At 44.5% G+C, this 19,078-nt stretch overlaps 1 long non-coding RNA gene across 1 annotated transcript; it reads right to left on the bottom strand.

Moving 5' to 3' along the window:
- Positions 1-12,156: 12,156 nt before the first annotated feature.
- Positions 12,157-15,427, bottom strand: LOC141027994 (uncharacterized). Its single transcript, XR_012190081.1, has 2 exons — positions 15,141-15,427; positions 12,157-12,424 (listed from the first exon to the last, which is right to left on the bottom strand). It is a non-coding gene; the product is annotated as an uncharacterized lncRNA (long non-coding RNA).
- Positions 15,428-19,078: the final 3,651 nt, after the last annotated feature.

A 19,078-nucleotide genomic window follows, 5' to 3' on the forward strand; every position in this document is an offset into this window, starting at 1 on the left:
GGAGTACCGTGCGTGAGGCCGCAAAGGGATATGAGGTGTTACAGGCTAGATCGGTGTGACTTGGAATCGGGGTCCTGACAGCGGCGCACGGCGAGGACGACTTAGTCGCGGGGAGCACGGCGTAGAGGGCGCGCTGGGCGCGTGCTCACCGCGGGCGCGCGCGTGGGTGGTCTAGCATGCGGTGACCGCGAGCGAGGCATGAGGCAGAGAAGGGGAGAGGCCCGGGGCCTCACCAGCGTTGATGGGGAGAGGGGGCGCTGAGGCTTGCTGGCGGCCGGCGGGGGAAGAGGACGAGGGCGCGAGGTCTGACGAGGAGGCAGTCGAGGTTGCGTCCGACGCGGGGCGGGGCTTGGCGACGCCGACGAAGACGGTGGGGCGGCTCTGGCGAGGTGGCGTCGTGGGGGAGGACGGAGGCGCGGCGTGGCACGATGAAGCTGCGCGAGGAGGGGACGAGGACGCGGTCCGGCAGCGTTGTGGCTCCGGCGAGGGGGACTCCGAGCGGCGGTGGCCTCGGGGCCGAGTCCCAGTTCCAGATCGACGGCGGCGCGCGGACGGGCGTCGGGAGAGGCAGCGCTCGATGCGGGTTGGCTGTAGCCCCAGCGGAGCGATGGCGGTCTTCGGGCGCGGAGGTGCCGGGTGGAGGGGATCGAACAGGGGGCGCCCCTCCTCTATGTGTCGTGGATGACGGCGCAGGGAGGGAACGAGGGAGAGTGGGGATCGTGGGGGTTAGGGTTCGGTGGTGAGGGGGGCAGCCTAAGGAGGCCAAGGGAGTGGGTGGGCCGGCCGGTTAGCGGCCAGGTGGGGGCGGCTGGGCCGAGGCCCAGTTGGGCCAAGGGGGTTCTCTGCCCTGTGTGTGTGTGTGTGTGTTGTTTTATTTATTTTTCTTTTCTATTTTCTTTTAGTTTCCTTTTATTTTTGTTTTAGCGAAATACCAAAATGGCACCTAATTTGATGTTACCAAATATGCCACAGCCACACTAACTTGCTACCCAAACTAAATTAGTTTTGTAAATTTTTTGAATTTAAAAGTATTTAGATAATAGTTTTCGCTACTGTTTTATTCATCTAATAGTATTTAAATATTTTATAAAGGTGTCGTTTCTCCACCATAATTACCTACGCATTATTTGGCACAACCCGAACATTTTAGTTTTAATGTTTGAAAACTTTTACCGTTTGATTTGATTTTGAACTTGAATTTGAATCGGGTTCGAACTAACGCGAGATTAGCAGCAGTAACCGTGGTGACGTGGCACCATTAGCAGAGAATTACTGTAGCTTAATTATCCGGGAGTCACATTTAGCATGATGCAACTGTAGAGACAAGGAATCATTCATGAGGCAACATGCACAAAGAAAGAAGTGCGATAGATACATCATAGTAGTTAAGCACGACATACAGATCCATACATAAGGTCAATTACAAGCTAGTAGTACACTTTTAGAAAGGGAAATAGTCTAGACCAACTAGACGGCACACGGGCACATGGTGGAGAGATACAACAACGGGACATAGCGATATGCTACATCAACGTCGAGGAAAACCTCTAAAGCCAGGCAGCTGCAGGTGACGATGAAGCAGATTGCCCTCGATATGAGGAGCATGTGCTCCGTGAACGCTGATGACCCACAAGTACAGGGGATCAATAGTAGTCTTTTCGATAAGCAAGAGTGTCGAACCCAACGAGGAGCAGGAGGAAATGACAAGTGGTTTTCAGCAAGGTATTCTCTGCAAGCACTAAAATTATAAGTAACGAGTAGTTTGATAGCAAGATAATTTGTAACGAGCAAGTAACGATAGTAGTAATAAAAGCGCAACAAGGTAGACCAATCCTTTTGAGGCAAATGACAGGCCAAAACGGTCTCTTATAACAAGCAAAGCGTTCTTGAGGGTACACGGGAATTTCATCTAGTCACTTTCATCATGTTGGTTTGATTTGTGTTCGCTACTTTGATAATTTGATATGTGGGTGGACCAGTGCTTAGGTGTTGTTCATACTTGAACAAACCTCCTACTTATTATTAACCCCCTCGCAAGCATCCGCAACTACGAGAAAAGTATTAAGAATAAATTCTAACCATAGCATTAAACTTTTGGATCCAATCGGTCCCTTACGGAATAGCGCATAAACTAGGGTTTAAGATTCTGTCACTCTTGCAACCCATCATCTAATAACTACTCCACAATGCATTCCCTTAGTCCCAAATATGGTGAGGTGTCATGTAGTCGACGTTCACATGACACCACTAAGGGAATCACAACATACATACCATCAAAATATCGAACACATATCAAATTCACATGATTACTTGCAACATGATTTCTCCCGTGACCTCAAGAACAAAAGTAACTACTCACAAATGATAAACATGCTCAAGATCATAGGGGTATTAAATAGCATAATTGATCTGACCATATATATAAACCATATAGTAATCAACTACAAGATGTAATCAACACTACTAGTCACCCACGAGTACCAATCTGAGGTTCCGGTACAAAGATTGAACACAAGAGATGAACTAGGTTTGAGAGGAGATTGTGTTGTTGAAGATATTGATGGAGATTGACCTCCCCAAGATGGGAGAGTTGTTGGTGATGATGATGACGATGATTTCCCCCTCCGGGAGGGAAGTTCCCCCGACGGAATCGCTCCGCTAGAGGGCAAAAGTGCTCCTGCCCAAGTTTTGCCTCGAGACGGCGGCTCTCCGTCCCGAAAGTCCTCCCCTTATTTTTTTCTAGGTCAAAATGACTTATATACCAGAAGATGGGCACCGGAGGTGGGATGGGCTGAGCACAACCCACCAGGGCGTGCCTGGGGGGCCTGGCGCGCCCTGGTGTCTTGTGCTCACCAAGTGGCCCCCTCTGGTAGCTATTTGCTCCAGTATTTCTTATTTATTCCATAAAAATTCCTCGTGAAGTTTCAGCTCATTTGGAGTTATGCAGAATAGGTGGCCTGACGTAGCTTTTTCAGGTCCAGATTTCCAGCTGCCGGAATTCTCCCTCTTTGTGTGTACCTTGCATATTATGAGAGAAAAGGCATTAGAATTACTCCAAAAAGCATTATTATGCATAAAAACATAATAAATAACAGTAGGTAAACATGATGCAAAATGGACGTATCAAACACTCTGGTGCAGAACCTGGTCCCGGACTGTAAGAAGAGTTCCACGCGAAGGAGTACTACCTCCAATAGTAGGCCACTCAAGACCTGGTGGCAGCTCTGTCCTGCGCGAGTAAAGGATGTACTCTGGTTGTATCCTTGCGCTGACTGTTGGCAGCAACTGTGTCAAAGCATTGTAGAGATGAGTACAAGTGGCGTACAACCTGACAGCAAGAGCTCGGACAGTGCGATCGAGATCCTCAATGTACTGAACCATGACCTGCGGGTCGTAGCGAAGGCTCACGTAAGGGGTGTAGATAGCAGTGTAGTATCCACTCTCATCCCCAGCTGGGACATACGGGATGTATCTAAACCCAGACTCCCCCAAGCAAGGGTGCTCTCCACAGAGACAGGTGATAGCAACAAAGGCAGCATCATGGACTGTCATCTCAACAGTCACCGCAACACCCTGAAATGTGTGCAAATCAGTGATGGAGATATCCTGCCAATCAAAGATACGAACCACAGCGCGGTACTGCTCCTGGTTGAACTTGTGGTAGTCCTCGTAAATAGTGTACTGGGAGTACCAGCAATATCCCGTCCTGGTCAAGAGGTCGACCAGAATAGCCGGGAACCCAGTCGCACCAACGGCCATAGTGTGGCATACGATCTGCGTTGTGGGACACATCTGAAACAAAAAGAGTTCAAAGATGTCAAATGACAGTGTGTGCATCATTCATTGTACACTCAAAGAAATAGTTGCAGATAAACCAGCTCTCCGGCTGGATGTGATCACAAGATCCTAATGTTAGAGTTAGCAAAATCTTTAACCCAAATAGAAGAGAGATCGGAATCTGATACGTCTCCAACGTATCTATAATTTTTTATTGTTCCATGCTATTATATTATATGTTTTGGATGTTTTATATGCATTAATATGCTATTTTATATTATTTTTGGGACTAACCAATTAACCTAGAGCCCAGTGCCAGTTCCTGTTTTTGAGTTTCGCATAAACGGAATACCAAACGGAATAAAACCTCCGCGATGATTTTTCTTGGACCAGAAGATAACCAGGAGACATGGAGATGAAGTCGGAGGAGCCACGGGGCGACCACAAGGACGGAGGGCGCGCCCCCCACCCTTGTGAGCCCCTCGTGCACCTCCTAACCTAATTCTTTCGCCTATATATATTCCCATATATCCCCAAACCACCAGAGGCATCCACGAAAACACTTTTCCACCGTCGCAACCTTCTGTACACGTGAAATCCCATCTAGTGACCTTTTCGGGCACCCTGCCGGAGGGGTATTCGATCACGGAGGGCTTCTACATCAACCCTATTGCCCTTCCGATGAAGCGTGAGTAGTTTACCACAGACCTACGGGTCCATAGCTAGTAGCTAGATGGCTTCTTCTCTCTCTTTGATTCTCAATACCATGTTCTCCTCGATGTTCTTGGAGATCTATTCGATGCAATACTTTTTTGCGATGTGTTTGCCGAGATCTGACGAAATGTGGATTTATGATCAGCTTATCTATGAATATTATTTGAATCTTCTCTAAACTCTTTTATGCATGATTTGATATCTTTGTAATTCTCTTCGAACTATCAGTTTGGTTTGGCCAACTAGATTGGTTTTCTTGCAATGGGAGAAGTGCTTAGCTTTGGGTTCAATCTTGCGGTGTCATTTCCCAGTGATAGTAGGGGCAGCAAGGCACGTATTGTATTTTTGCCATCGAGGATAAACAGATGGAGTTTTCATCATATTGCTTGAGTTAATTCCTCTACATCATGTCATCTTACTTAATGCGTTACTCTATTCTTTATGAACTTAATACTCTAGATGCATGCTGGATAGCGGTCGATGTGTGGAGTAATAGTAGTAGATGCAGAATCGATTCGGTCTACTTGACACGGACGTGATGCCTATATTCATAATCATTGCCTTAGATATCGTCATAACTTTGCGCTTTTCTATCAATTGCCCGGCAGTAATTTGTTCACCCACCGTATTATTTTCTATCTTAAGAGAAGCCTCTAGTGAAACCTATGGCCCCCAAGTCTATTTTCCATCATATAAGTTTCTATTTTCCATCATATTAGTTTCCGATCTACTATTTTGCAATCTTTTACTTTCCGATCTATAAACCAAAAATACCAAAAATAATTACCTTATTGTTTATCTATCTCTATCAGATCTCACTTTTGCAAGTAACCGTGAAGGGATTGACAACCCCTTTATCGCGTTGGGTGCAAGTTGTTTGATTGTTTGTGCAGGTATTCGGTGATTTGTGCGTTGTCTCCTACAGGATTGATACCTTGGTTCTCAAACTGAGGGAGATACTTATCTCTACTTTGCTACATCACCCTTTCCTCTTCAAGGGAAAAACCAACGCAAGCTCAAGAAGTAGCAAGGCTCTCCCCTTCCTTCTGTAGGAGGACTTGCAGGTTGCTGGGCTGCCCAGGCTCTTGGTGGCCGCCCGTAAAGGCGCCAACAAACTCATTGCACAAGTCGGCCCATGAGGAAATGGAATTCTCTGGTAGGTGCATCAACCAAGACCTCGTGTTGGGCTTGAGCGCCAACGGAAAGTAGTTGGCGAGCACCTTCTCATCTCTTCCCCTGGTAGCTTGGACGACGATCGTGTAGATGCCCAAGAACTCTGTCGGGTTCAGCTTCCTGTCGTATTTTTTTGGTAGCTCAGGCTTGAAGGCATGGGATGATGGCTAGCACTTGCCGCAGCTCACGACTGAAGGTGGGGCATCCTACTTCATAAGGTAGGCACCCACCAACACTGGGCGCGGGCTCCTCAATGCCCGGGCCATTGCGCCTGCCGGATTGGCGGCGCGTCTCCCGGTGCCGCTGGATGGTGATGCGGGCATCCTCCTTCCGCATGTCCCTCTACACACGACACTCATCCTGCTGGATCTGCGGGTCGAACGAGGCCATTGATCCTGCAGGGTCTGCGGGCCACACGACACTGATCCTGTCGGATCCATCATATAACTTTCTATTTTCCATCATATAGGTTTCCGATCTACAATATTAGTTTCTGATCTACTCTTTTTGTGATCTTTTACTTTCTGATCTATAAACCAAAAATACCAAAAATATTTACCTTATCGTTTGTCTATCTCTATTAGATCTCACTTTTGCAAGTAACCGTGAAGGGATTGACAACCCCTTTATCGCATTGGGTGCAAGTTGTTTGATTGTTTGTGCAGGTATTCGGTGATTTGTGTGTTGTCTCCTACTGGATTGATGCCTTGGTTCTCAAACTAAGGGAAATACTTATCTCTACATTCATGCATCACCCTTTCCTCTTCAACGGAAAAACCAATGCAAGCTCAAGAAGTAGCAGGAAGAATTTCTGGCACCGTTGCCGGGGAGATCTACGCCAAGTCAAGACATACCAAGTACCCATCATTAGCTCTCATCTCTTACGTTACATTATTCGCCATTTTCCTCTTGTTTTCCTCTCCCCCACTTCTAAAACGACTTTCGAAAAGATTTGCCTTTTCTTCGCCCCTCTTCCGTTCATGTTCTTTGTTCACTTTTGGTTTGCTTGTTTGCTAGATTGTTTTGTTGCCACCATGTTTGAAACTGGGGAGTTTATCGTTGAACATCTTGAGGAAAAACTTGAATCTTGCTCTTTGGATCATGAAACCGAAACTCCTCCTAATTACAAAACAAAAATCTTTCGTGTGGGGGAGGGTAATATTATTGGAAAGAGTGTTATTCAAGAATTCTTTGATTGTACGGGATCTATGCCTATTAATAAAAGATCGTTTCTTCTTGACACAAATTGTTATGTGGATGCCATTGTTATGCTTGTTGAGAAATTAGAAAGAAAATTTGTGCATATTCATCCTGCTTTGCAAAAGGTGTTTTATGAACTTCCCAATATTAATCATCTAATAGCTAAAAAGATTGCCACCATTATCCTTATGCGTGAATTTGATTTTATAATACAAGAAGCTAGGGATATTTTTGAATTCTATAAAAAATATGTTGAACACCCTCCAGTTGAAGATATCCTCCATGATAAAGAAACTATGCATAGTTTGGAATCTAGGGATTATCAATGTTATAGTGAAAATCTTAGGAGGAGAGTCCCCTATTCAGAAATCTCTCGATCTTTGTACCTTGAGGCTTATGAGGAGTTTGACTGGATTACAAGGGGAATTTATGTAGGATTTAATAGGGATTGGTTGAATAAAATGATGAAGGAAACCGCTAGAAACGAGCTACGTATTTTATATGATGATATATACGGGGATGATCCCGACTATGGGTTTATGAATGTTAAAATTACCAATCAAAGTCCTTTTCATGATTTAAGTTCATCTAATAGGAGGTAAATAAAGGAAAGAATAGATTTGCTTAGACGAGTTTTGGAGGATTTGATGAGTAAAGAATTTCATACCAAAGATGACAATACCTAGATCTATTCGTGTTTTTATGCCTAGCTAAGGGCGTTAAACAATAGCGCTTGTTGGGAGGCAACCCAATTTTATTTTTGTTTTTGCTTTTTAGGTTCTGTTTTGTAATGAATAATTCATCTAGCCTGTTGTTAGATGTGGTTTTATGTTTTGATTAGTGATTGTGCCAAGTAAGACCTTTGGGATAGCTTATGGTGATAGTTGATTTGATCTTGCTCAAAAACAAAAACTTTTGCACCCAGTCCCAGAATTTTTAAAAATCACAGAAGCGTGATAAAATTCTGAATTTTTTACACAAGATTTATATACAAATTGCCCCTTGTCCTAAATTTTCAGAATTTTGGGAGTTACATAAGTATTCAAACTAGCCAGATTACTACAGACTGATCTGTTTTTGACGGATTCTGTTTTCTATGTGTTGTTTGCTTATTTTGATGATTCTATGGGTAGTATCGGGGGGTATGAACCATCGATAAGTTGGAATACAGTAGATATTACACCAATATAAATAAAGAATGAGTTCACAACAGTACCAAAAGTGGTGATTTATTTTTTATACTAACGGAGCTTATGAGATTTTCTGTTGAGTTTTGTGTTGTGAAGTTTTCAAGTTTTGGGTAAGGATTTGATGGACTATGGAATAAGGAGTGGCAAGACCCTAAGCTTGGGGATGCCCAAGGCACCCCAAGATAATATTCAAGGACAACCAAGAGCCTAAGCTTGGGGATGCCCCGGAAGGCATCCCCGCTTTCGTCTTCGTTTATCGGTAACTTTACTTGAGACTATATTTTTATTCACCACATGATATGTGTTTTGCTTGGAGCGTCTTGTATGATTTGAGTCTTTGCTTTTTAGTTTGCCACAATCATCCTTTTTGTAGACACCTTTTGAGAGGGACACGCATGAATCGTGATTTATTAGAATGCTCTATGTGCTTCACTTATATCTTTTGAGCTAGGCAATTTTGCTCTAGTGCTTCACTTATATCTTTTTAGAGCATGGCATTGGTTTTATTTTATATAAATTGTTGAACTCTCATGCTTCACTTATATTATTTTGAGAGTCTTTAAACAGCATGGTAATTTTCTTTGGTTATAAATTTAGTCCTAATATGATAGGCATCCAAGGGGGTATAATAAAAACTTTCATATAAAGTGCATTGAATACTATGAGAAGTTTGATTCCTTATGATTGTTTTGAGATATAAAGATGGTGATATTAGAGTCATGCTAGTATGTAATTGTGAATTGAGAAATACTTGTGTTAAAGTTTGTGATTCCCGTAGCATGCACGTATGGTGAACCGTTATGTGATGAAGTCGGGGCATGATTTATTTATTGATTGTCTTCCTTATGAGTGGCGGTCGGGAACGAGCGATGATCTTTTCCTACCAATCTATCCCCCTAGGAGCATGCGCATAGTACTTCGTTTCGATAACTAATAGATTTTTGCAATAAGTATGTGAGTTCTTTATGACTAATGCTGATTCCATGGATTATACGCACTCTCACCCTTCCACCATTGCTAGCCTCTCTAGTGCCGCGCAACTTTCGCTGGTACCATAAACCCACCATATACGTTCCTCAAAACAGCCACCATACCTACCTATTATGGCATTTCCATAGACATTCTGAGATATACTGCCATGCAACTTTCCACCGTTCCGTTTATTATGACACGTTTCATCATTGTCATATTGCTTTGCATGATCATGTAGTTGACATCATATTTGTGGAAAAGCCACCATTCATAATTTTTTCATACATGTCACTCTTGATTCATTCCACATCCCGGTACACCGCCGTAGGCATTCACATAGAGTCATATTTTGTTCTAAGTATCGAGTTGTAAGTAAATAAAGTGTAATGATCTTCATTATTAGAGCATTGTCCCATGTGAGGAAAGGATGATGGAGACTATGATTCCCCCACAAGTCGGGATGAGACTCCGGACGAAAAAAAAGAGGCCAAAAAAATGAGAGAAGGCCCAAATAAAAAAATGAGAGAAAAGAGAGAAGGGGCAATGTTACTATCATCCTTTAACCACACTTGTGCTTCAAAGTAGCACCATGATCTTCATGATAGAGAGTCTCCTATGTTGCCACTTTCATATACTAGTGGGAATTTTTCATTATAGAACTTGGCTTGTATATTCCAATGATGGGCTTCCTCAAATTGCCCTAGGTCTTCGTGAGCAAGCGAGTTGGATGCACACCCACTTAGTTTCTTTTTGAGCTTTCATAAACTTATAGCTCTAGTGCATCCGTTGCATGACAATCCCTACTCACTCACATTGATATCGATTAATGGGCATCTCCATAGCCCGTTGATACACCTAGTTGATGTGAGACTATCTCCTTCTTCTTTTCTTCTCCACAACCACCTTCTATTCCACCTATAGTGCTATGTCCATGGCTCACGCTCATGTATTGCGTGAAAGTTAAAAAAGTTTGAGAACATCAAAAGTATGAAACAATTGCTTGGCTTATCATCGGGGTTGTGCATGATTTGAATATTTTGTGTGATGAAGATGGAGCATAGCCAAACTCTATGATTTTGTAGGGATAAGCTTTCTTTGGCCATGTTATTTTGAGAAGACATAATTGTCTTATTAGTATGCTTGAAGTATTATTGTTTTTATGTCAATATTAAACTTTTGTTTTGAATCTTACGGATCTGAACATTCATACCATAATAAATAATATTACATGGATAAATATGTTAGGTAGAATTCCACATAAAAATTGTTTTTTTCATTTACCTACTCGAGGACGAGCAGGAATTAAGCTTTGCTTGATACGTCTCCAACGTGTCTATAATTTTTTATTGTTCCATGCTATTATATTATCTGTTTTGGATGTTTTATATGCATTAATATGCTATTTTATATTATTTTTGGGACTAACCTATTAACCTAGAGCCCAGTGCCAGTTCCTGTTTTTTCCCTGTTTTGACAAAACGGAGTCCAAACGAAATAAAACCTTCGCGATGATTTTTCTTGGACCAGAAGATAACCAGGAGACTTGGAGATGAAGTCGGAGGAGCCACGAGGCGGCCACAAGGATGGAGGGCGCGCCCCCACCCTTGTGGGCCCCTTATGCACCTCCTGACCTAATTCTTTTGCCTATATATTCCCATATATCCCCAAACCACCAGAGGCATCCACGAAAACACTTTTCCACCGCCGCAACCTTCTGTACCCGTGAGATTCCATCTAGGGATCTTTTCTGGCACCCTGTTGGAGGGGGATTCGATCACGGAGGGCTTCTACATCAACCCTATTGCCCTTCCGATGAAGCGTGAGTAGTTTACCACAGACCAATGGGTCCATAGCTAGTAGCTAGATGGCTTCTTCTCTGTCTTTGATTCTCAATACCATGTTCTCCTTGATATTCTTGGAGATCTATTCGATGTAATACTTTTTTGCGGTGTGTTTGCCGAGATCCGATGAATTGTGGATTTATGATCAGCTTATCTATGAATATTATTTGAATCTTCTTTGAATTCTTTTATGCATGATTTGATATCTTTATAGTTCTCTTCGAACTATCGGTTTGGTTTGGCCAACTAGATTGGTTTTTCTTGCAATGGGAGAAGTTCTTAGCTTTGGGTTCAATCTTGCGGTGTCCTTTCCCAGTGACAGTAGGGGCAGCAAGGCACGTATTGTATTGTTGCCATCGAGGATAAAAAGATGGGGGTTTCATCATATTGCTTGAGTTAATTCCTCTACATCATGTCATCTTGCTTAATGCGTTACTCCGTTCTTTATGAACTTAATACTCTAGATGCATGCTGGATAGCGGTCGATGTGTGGAGTAATAGTAGTAGATCCAGAATCTTTTCGGTCTACTTGACACGGACGTGATGCCTATATTCATGATCATTTCCTTAGATATCGTCATAACTTTGCGCTTTTCTATCAATTGCTCGGCAGTAATTTGTTCACCGACAATATTATTTGCTATCATGAGAGAAGCCTCTAGTGAAACCTATGGCCCCCGGGTCTATTTTCCATCATATAAGTTTCTATTTTCCATCATATAAGTTTCCGATTTACTCTTTTTGCAATCTTTTACTTTCCGTCTATAAACCAAAAATACCAAAAATATTTACCTTATCATTTGTTTATCTCTACCAGATCTCACTTTTGCAAGTAACCGTGAAGGGATTGATAACCCCTTTATCGCATTGGGTGCAAGTTGTTTGATTGTTTGTGCATGTATTCGGTGATTTGTGCGTTGTCTCCTACAGGATTGATACCTTGGTTCTCAAACTGAGGGAAATACTTATCTCTACTTTGCTGCATCACCATTTCCTCTTCAAGGGAAAAACCAACGCAAGCTCAAGAAGTAGCAGAATCCCAAAGTAAAGACGAGGAATAAAAGATACTAATACCACCCATTTGTGATGTGGACCTGTAAGCCACATAACAATGTTAGTAGAATAGATTTTCAAAGACTAGACTCAACTTCGGCCAAGGAGTTGGAAAGGGGCTCCCTACAGGCAGTCGGCTCTGATACCAACTTGTGACGCCCTCGACTCAATCAAATGCGCACGATCAAGATCAGAGACTCACAGGAAGATATCACAACACAACTCTAGACACAAACTCAAACATAAAGCTTTATATTACAAGCCAGGGCCACGAAGGCTCGAATACATAAGTTAGGGAAGCAACAACATCTGAGTACAGACATAATTAAACAAGTCTGCCTTAAGAAGGCTGAGCAAAACAATGACATCTAATCTAAAAGGCGAAGGCTTCCTGCTTGGGGCCTCCTAACTACTCCTGGTCGTCGGGGGTCTCCACGTAGTAGTAGGCTCCGTCAGGGTAGTAGTAGTCGTCAACGGGATCAGCTGGCTCCTAGGCTCCGTCATCTGATCGCAGCAATCGGGTAAAGGGGGAAAAGGGGTAGCAAAGCAACCGTGAGTACTCATCCAAAGTACTCGCAAGACTTACATCAGATTTATACTAAGTATGCATTAGTATCAAAGGAATGGGGCTATATCTTTGGACTATACTACAGAATTGCCAGAATAGAAGGGAAGGCCTGGCCTATCAAAGACTAGCATCTTGCAACGTCTTGCAGTATTAGAAGAGTGCAGATTAGCATAACATAAGTAATAAGTATGTAGTGGCAACGCCCAAAGATCCTTCCTCGACTCCCTGTGAGAAAGCGATCCTAGAGCCATCATATCCAATTAGTGTCTCCAGTATCTAGTTCTAGTTGTAATAGATCGAGATACAACTCCGAGCATTCGTTAGTGGACACGGCTATTCGAATAAATATACTTCCCTGCAGGGGTGCACAAACTTACCCAACACGCTCGATTAACTTTGCCCGGGCACACTATTCCGGGTCATGCCCGGCCTCGGCTAATCGACACACCGTAGTCCTACCTAGGCTCAACAGAGAGGCCAGCACGCCGGTCTACATCCTAAACGCGAAGGGGTCATGGGCCAATCGTCCTTTGCAATCTTGCATGTTGCGAGGACGGTTGGGATCAGTCTGGGCTACCTCTTTATACAAAGCGGGTGCTTATGCGGACCACCCGGGTGTGTACCGCTCAACTGCTGACGTCTGAGAGCTTTCGAAAGAACTGTACGAGTGCCCGTACGTATTCCCGCATGGTGGTTAGTACGAAAAGGCCAGAGGCCTACTCAGATCACATATCCAAACCCGTTAGTGTCTTGGGAGTGCGCGAAGATGATCAGTGATCCTGTCGCCCCGTCTCGACGACTTACGGCAAGGTTCAGGCCCATCCCTCTCTAGGGCAGTCTGCCTACCCAGTCGTGCCTCATAATTATCTCGCGGGTACCCTCACGGTCAACCCGACTTCAGTAACTCTCGTGGGTACCCCTCGGGGTTGACCCGACTTCAACAATGGACTGAGGTAAAGTCGAGGTATGTGTGTGTCCATAACATCAAGGGGGAAATCGGAGGAATCACCCTCGATGGATTCCCACTCGATGTAACCGTCAAGGTGGCCATGGAGGAATCACCCTCGAAGGGTTCACACTTCAGGTGTTGCACGACGAAGTTATCATCGGGAGTGGTGAATGAGGAATCACCCTTTGTAATCCACGACTGATTAGCTACACTACAGAGATATCATTAGGAGTGCGATATGAGGTATCACCCTCGGTACTCGATAGTAGCTCTGCAAAGTCGTACAACTAAGGGGGTGCGGGTGATGTGTTCGGTCTCTGCACGTCGATCACATTGATCGAGTCACCGATAACAAAGCAGAGCAACAAGGACAAGGATGAGGGGTCACTGATGGATCACTAACAAACCTATACTAAGCATATAGGATAACAGGTAAAGTAACAATAGCAGGTTGCAAAAGTAGGCTATGCATCAAAATAGGAGCTATCGAACAATAGTAGCAAAATCTAACGCAAGCATGAGAGAGAGAGAATGGAAATATAGGAATGATCAAGGGGGTTTTTCTTGCCTGGAAGCTCTACTGAAAAGGGTTGGTCGTCAGGAGTGTAGTCGAACTCGGGAGCAGCGTCGCTCTCGGGGTCTACCGGAGAGAAGAGGGGGAAGAAACAATAAATATAAATCAATAAAATGTGTCATGATGCATGACATGGTAATAAGTTGTGCTAGGGGTGACCTAGTGCAGTGCTACACGTTACAGAAGGAGCAGGAAAATATCTGTGGATGTTTCCCTAACTTTAGGCAGGTATCCGATAAACGAACCGGAGGGGAAGGTTCCATGTTTACTGTGTTGGAGGCATGTGACAGGTATGTGAATAGCATATTCGAATTCCTCATATTTTTCTAAGCAACTTTCATAAATAAATTATTTTTATCTGAGTTATAGATTATTTTCTATTAATTTTCAAAGTTTTAAAAGATTTTCTAAAAATCACTGGACTTATTTAATTTGGAATACACCAGGCAGAAAAGGGCTGGGTGCACCCGGTGTAGTGCACCCATAGGTGCACTAGTGGCCGACAGGTGGGGCCAGTCAATTGCTGACGCAGCAGTTGACTGGTCAACTTTTGACTGGTCAGCCGGTCCGGCGGGGCCCGCATGCCAATGACTCGTTATTAACTGACTGGTTATTTTGACCCCAGGCCCACTCATCAATGACTATTAGTGTTAGGGCTAACTTAATTAAGTGTGATTAGCCACTAGAATAATTTCTGACGGCTGGGCCCCATGCTACAGTGATGGCGACACTTGAACAGTGCCAAAGTGCTTCAGAGCACGCGCATCGCACCTGGGCAGCTCGAGTTGCTGGTGGATTTCGAGCACAGGCGACGGCCAGCGACGCGGAGATGTCTAAGGGGTTGCTGGAACTGCGGCGAGGCTAGCTGCAATAGCGACCCACGGCGGACAGAGCTGGTCGTGCTCGGGCTCGAGAATAGGAGCTCGCCTGACACGACCTGATGCGCGTGCGCGCCTCCCTGGCGTTCCAGGAGCACGGCGACACACTCAGGCAACAAGGGGGAGCGTGGGGACCGCGGTAAGCATCGGCCATGGCGGCGGACGAGACGCGGCGATGGCGCGATGGAGAAGTAGCTAGCTAGAGCAAGAACGCGGGCAGCCAAAGGAAGGGGGAAGAGGCGAATGCTCACGGTGAGGCACACGGCGGCCGCTGGGGGTTTAGTAGCGCCGAACGAGGTGGATCGAGGCGCTAGAGCGGCGGCGACCAAAGAAAAGGATCGACTCGATCCGGTCGATGTACACGTGCCCGGCTCGAGTGCTTGCCATAGCCGACATGGAGGAGGCATGCGGAGCTCCAGGACAGGTCGCGGTGATGGGTAGATGCCAGTGGCCGCGATGGTGGTAGCGGCGCATCAACGAGCCCGCTCGGGCGTGGGCGGAGAAGGCGAGGGGAGAGGGGAGAGCGAGGGGGAGTTGGGGAAAGTGGAAGGGGAGGCGTCCGAGGGGGGCTGTGGGTGGAGGCCTTATCCCCTTCACGGCAGGGATGGCGAGGTGGTCCGACGGGGACGGACAGGCGCGCGCGCCCTCGGTCATCCTCCTGTAGCAGGAGTTAGGAGGCGACTGAGGGGGTGGGCTGGGCCAGGCACTGTGCACTAGGCCTAGTGCAAAGTGGCTTGTGCCCCTTTATTTTTATTTCTTTTTATTTTTCTTTATTTATTTATGTTTTATATTTTAATTCTAATAGCAAATGATTCTTATAAAATATGGAACTTGGCCCATAATTAGTATTGCAATATTAGGTGTTGCCACAAAAAGTTTGGGAGGCATTTGAAATAGTGTGGATTTTTCATAATTTAGAAAAACATTTAAAATGTTGTTTTGGCACAGTTTAATTGCTAGAGCCCATACAAGTGATGTTGTTTTCCTCAACCATTATTTGTTTTGGAATATTTGCTAAATGGTGAACTATTTTCCCAACATGTTTGTGAATTTAAGTTCTCATTTTATATTTGAATTGAATTCAGAGGTAGAATTTGAAATGAGATTTGAACGAAAGTGATCAAGCACTGTTAAGCAAAATGACTTAGCATAATCATGGGGGATTACTGTAGCTTAATACATGGGGGGTGTTACATGCCTCCTCTACTCGGGTCTTGATCAACAGCATTACCCGGAACGTTGATTTTGCCAAGGAAAGGGTTGTGGCAGGGTGACCCTATTTCACCAATGATTTTTATCCTCACCGTGGAAGTGCTGCACAGGATGTTTGTGAGAGCGGCGACTTTGGGTTTGCTGGAAACGCTCGCACTGCAAGGCATGCACCAACACCTATTGATCTATGTGGATGACGTGATGATCTTCTTAAAGCCGAGAGAGGTGGAGCTTCAGTGTTGTGCGAAGATCCTTTAGGGCATCGGGATGGCCTCAGGTTTGCGCATGAACTTCCAAAAAAGCGCGGCTATGCCAATCCAATGCTCGGAAGACCGGAAAGTGATGATTCATGAGATGATTGGCTGCATGATTGGCTCATTTCCGTGCAAGTATCTTGGCCTACCGCTGAGCATCGGGAAACTGACAGCCCACCAGTTTCAGTATCTTGTCGATCAACTGGCGAACAAACTGCCCACCTAGAGAGGGGTCTCATTGCCTAAGAGCGATAGGCTGCTCCTAGTTCAGTCAGTTGTCTGCGCTATCCCGATAGACACCCTCATGGCTCTGGAACTACCTCCGAAGACAATTCGAGCATTGGAGAATATTTGTTGTGGCTTCTTATGGTGCGCCAAACGAGAGGTGCATGGCGGGAACTGCTCAGTGGCCTGGGAGCGGGTATGTACCCCTCACTGAGCTAGGGGCCTTGGCATCCCCAACTTGAGATGGTGGAACACCGAACTACAGGCAAGATGGTTATGGCTGAGACGTACGGATAGGCAACGGACGTAGGTGGAATTTGAGACCAACGTTACTTCTCAAGCGAAAGAGGTCTTCCAGGAGGCAACGCATGCAATCATTGGTAATGTGATAATGATTTTATTTTGGGAGGATTGATGGCTCCATGGCAACAGAGTTCAGGATATTGCGCCACACATATATGACGTTGTGGCTCCTTAAAGAATTCACGCACTTTACGGCAAGATCTTCTGGATAATACTTGGGCCACGAATGTTGGCCCTAACCTTGGGCTTGACAACATTGACGAATACATGCAACTTTGGGATAGAGTGGCAGAGGTGTAACTGCATGCTGAGAGGGATGATGCCATCTGCTGGGCTTGGGAGGCCAATGGGTCCTATTCCATCCGATCAGCGTACGCGGCAAGGTTTATGGGACAGGAAGTGCCACCGTATGCGGATTTTGTGTGGACACAAAGGGCACCTCTACAATGCCGCTTCTTCGCATGGTTGGCCATGCGGAATCGCTGCTAGACTTCGGATCGTCTAGCTAGACGCGGACTACCTCATCAAACAACGTGCCCCTTCTGCAACCAACAGTTCAAAACGATAGATCATTTACTACTTACATGCGTCTTTGCAAGAACCTTGTGGCTATGGATGTGGAGTGCAATTGGAGACTAGGCACCAGAGCCCGAGGATACATTGGTGGAATGGTGCTCCACACGTGTGGCGATGCATATTTCCACTAGGGACTTAAAAACGATCATTACTCTAGGCTTATGGGAATTGTGGAAACACCGCAATGCAATAGTCTTCGATGGAGAAACACCATCACTCCAGTTGCTGCTGCGGAACATTGATCGCAAAGGACGGGTATGGAGACCTGAACCCCTTCTTTAGTGGTATAAGTAGGTGGATTACTGGTGAGTAGTACCTAATGAAGAGTGTGTGAAAGTGGAGGCCATTATGCCTTGTAATTAGTATGTAAACCTTGTGGAGGGTTTCTTCACCCTTTTCTTTTTTAATATATGATATGCACATTCGTGCATATTCTAGAAAAAAGACGGAGACAAGACGCCGGGCTGCATGCATGCCGGCCTAGGCCTCGGACGTACTTGCTGTGCACATCAAGGCCAAGAGCAAAATAATAGCCTTGACCACTGATTCTTGGCACCACCATCTAATTAATCTTTTTTTTACATGAACATGTTCACCTAGCTCTCCTTCTCCACCTAACTCTTTCTCTTATTTTACAAGGAAGTTTTTAATTACAAGTCATTTAGACCATAATGAGAAATCCTTTTAGTTCATAAAAAACAACTCTGATTTTAGTATGTTTCATGTGAAAGACTGATTCGTCTAGGACTCAGAGCAGAGCGATCGATCCGTCTACAACTCGGAGTATAACAAAGGGGATCCATCGACGGAAGCTTTCAGGTTCGACTTTAATCTAGAAACGCCGCCCACTTTCAAGTTGATGGAATTTAGTTTTCTTTGAAATATGCAAGGTTTGTGTAGCTGCTTTTTAACAAAAAAGTTTGTATTACTATTGTCATCCCTTTTACTAGTCGAATATAAAGTAGTGACGTGTTCAAGTATTTTAGGTTCACAATAAGCTTGTGAATGTTTTAATGTCCATTAATATAAAAAAAAACATAGTTTTACATATATGCGAGCAATCCTCACTATCCAGATGCCTAAACAGTCGTCGATGGCATATCTAGCACACATACCATGTTTGACCGATGATGTCAAGTTGCATGGCATAAATTCTGTTCAGGCTGTGGCATCATTAGTAACACTGAATAATGTTATTTCTTCATGTTCTACTATTAAATTTAGTATGCACTAATAATCTAAAGTTTGTGTTATTCACCCAAAACAATTGACTCGGGATCATGTTTCATGTTCCAAACTACCGTCTTGAATTACCCTATACTATCAATCGGTCCACTGTTATTGTCATCAACAATCTGTGTCTCATGACCCAGTTTATCGACCTGGCCACCCCTGATTCATAGCAACCTGCATTTGCTCTGTCGTGAAGCACATACATCGGCGAGCTTAAATAGAGAGGTAGAGATAATGGATGGAGGAGGAAGAAGAAAAGGAGTGATTTAATGGTATAAAAAGAGGGCCCACAATGCTACCTGATGTGCATAGGATCCTAAAAGTAGTTTGACTTTGACATGCTATCAGAAGAAGAATAGGATCCTATGATTCGCATGCCTTGCGGT

Source organism: Aegilops tauschii, chromosome 7, assembly GCF_002575655.3.
Source record: "Aegilops tauschii subsp. strangulata cultivar AL8/78 chromosome 7, Aet v6.0, whole genome shotgun sequence".
NCBI classification, from domain to species: domain Eukaryota; kingdom Viridiplantae; phylum Streptophyta; class Magnoliopsida; order Poales; family Poaceae; genus Aegilops; species Aegilops tauschii.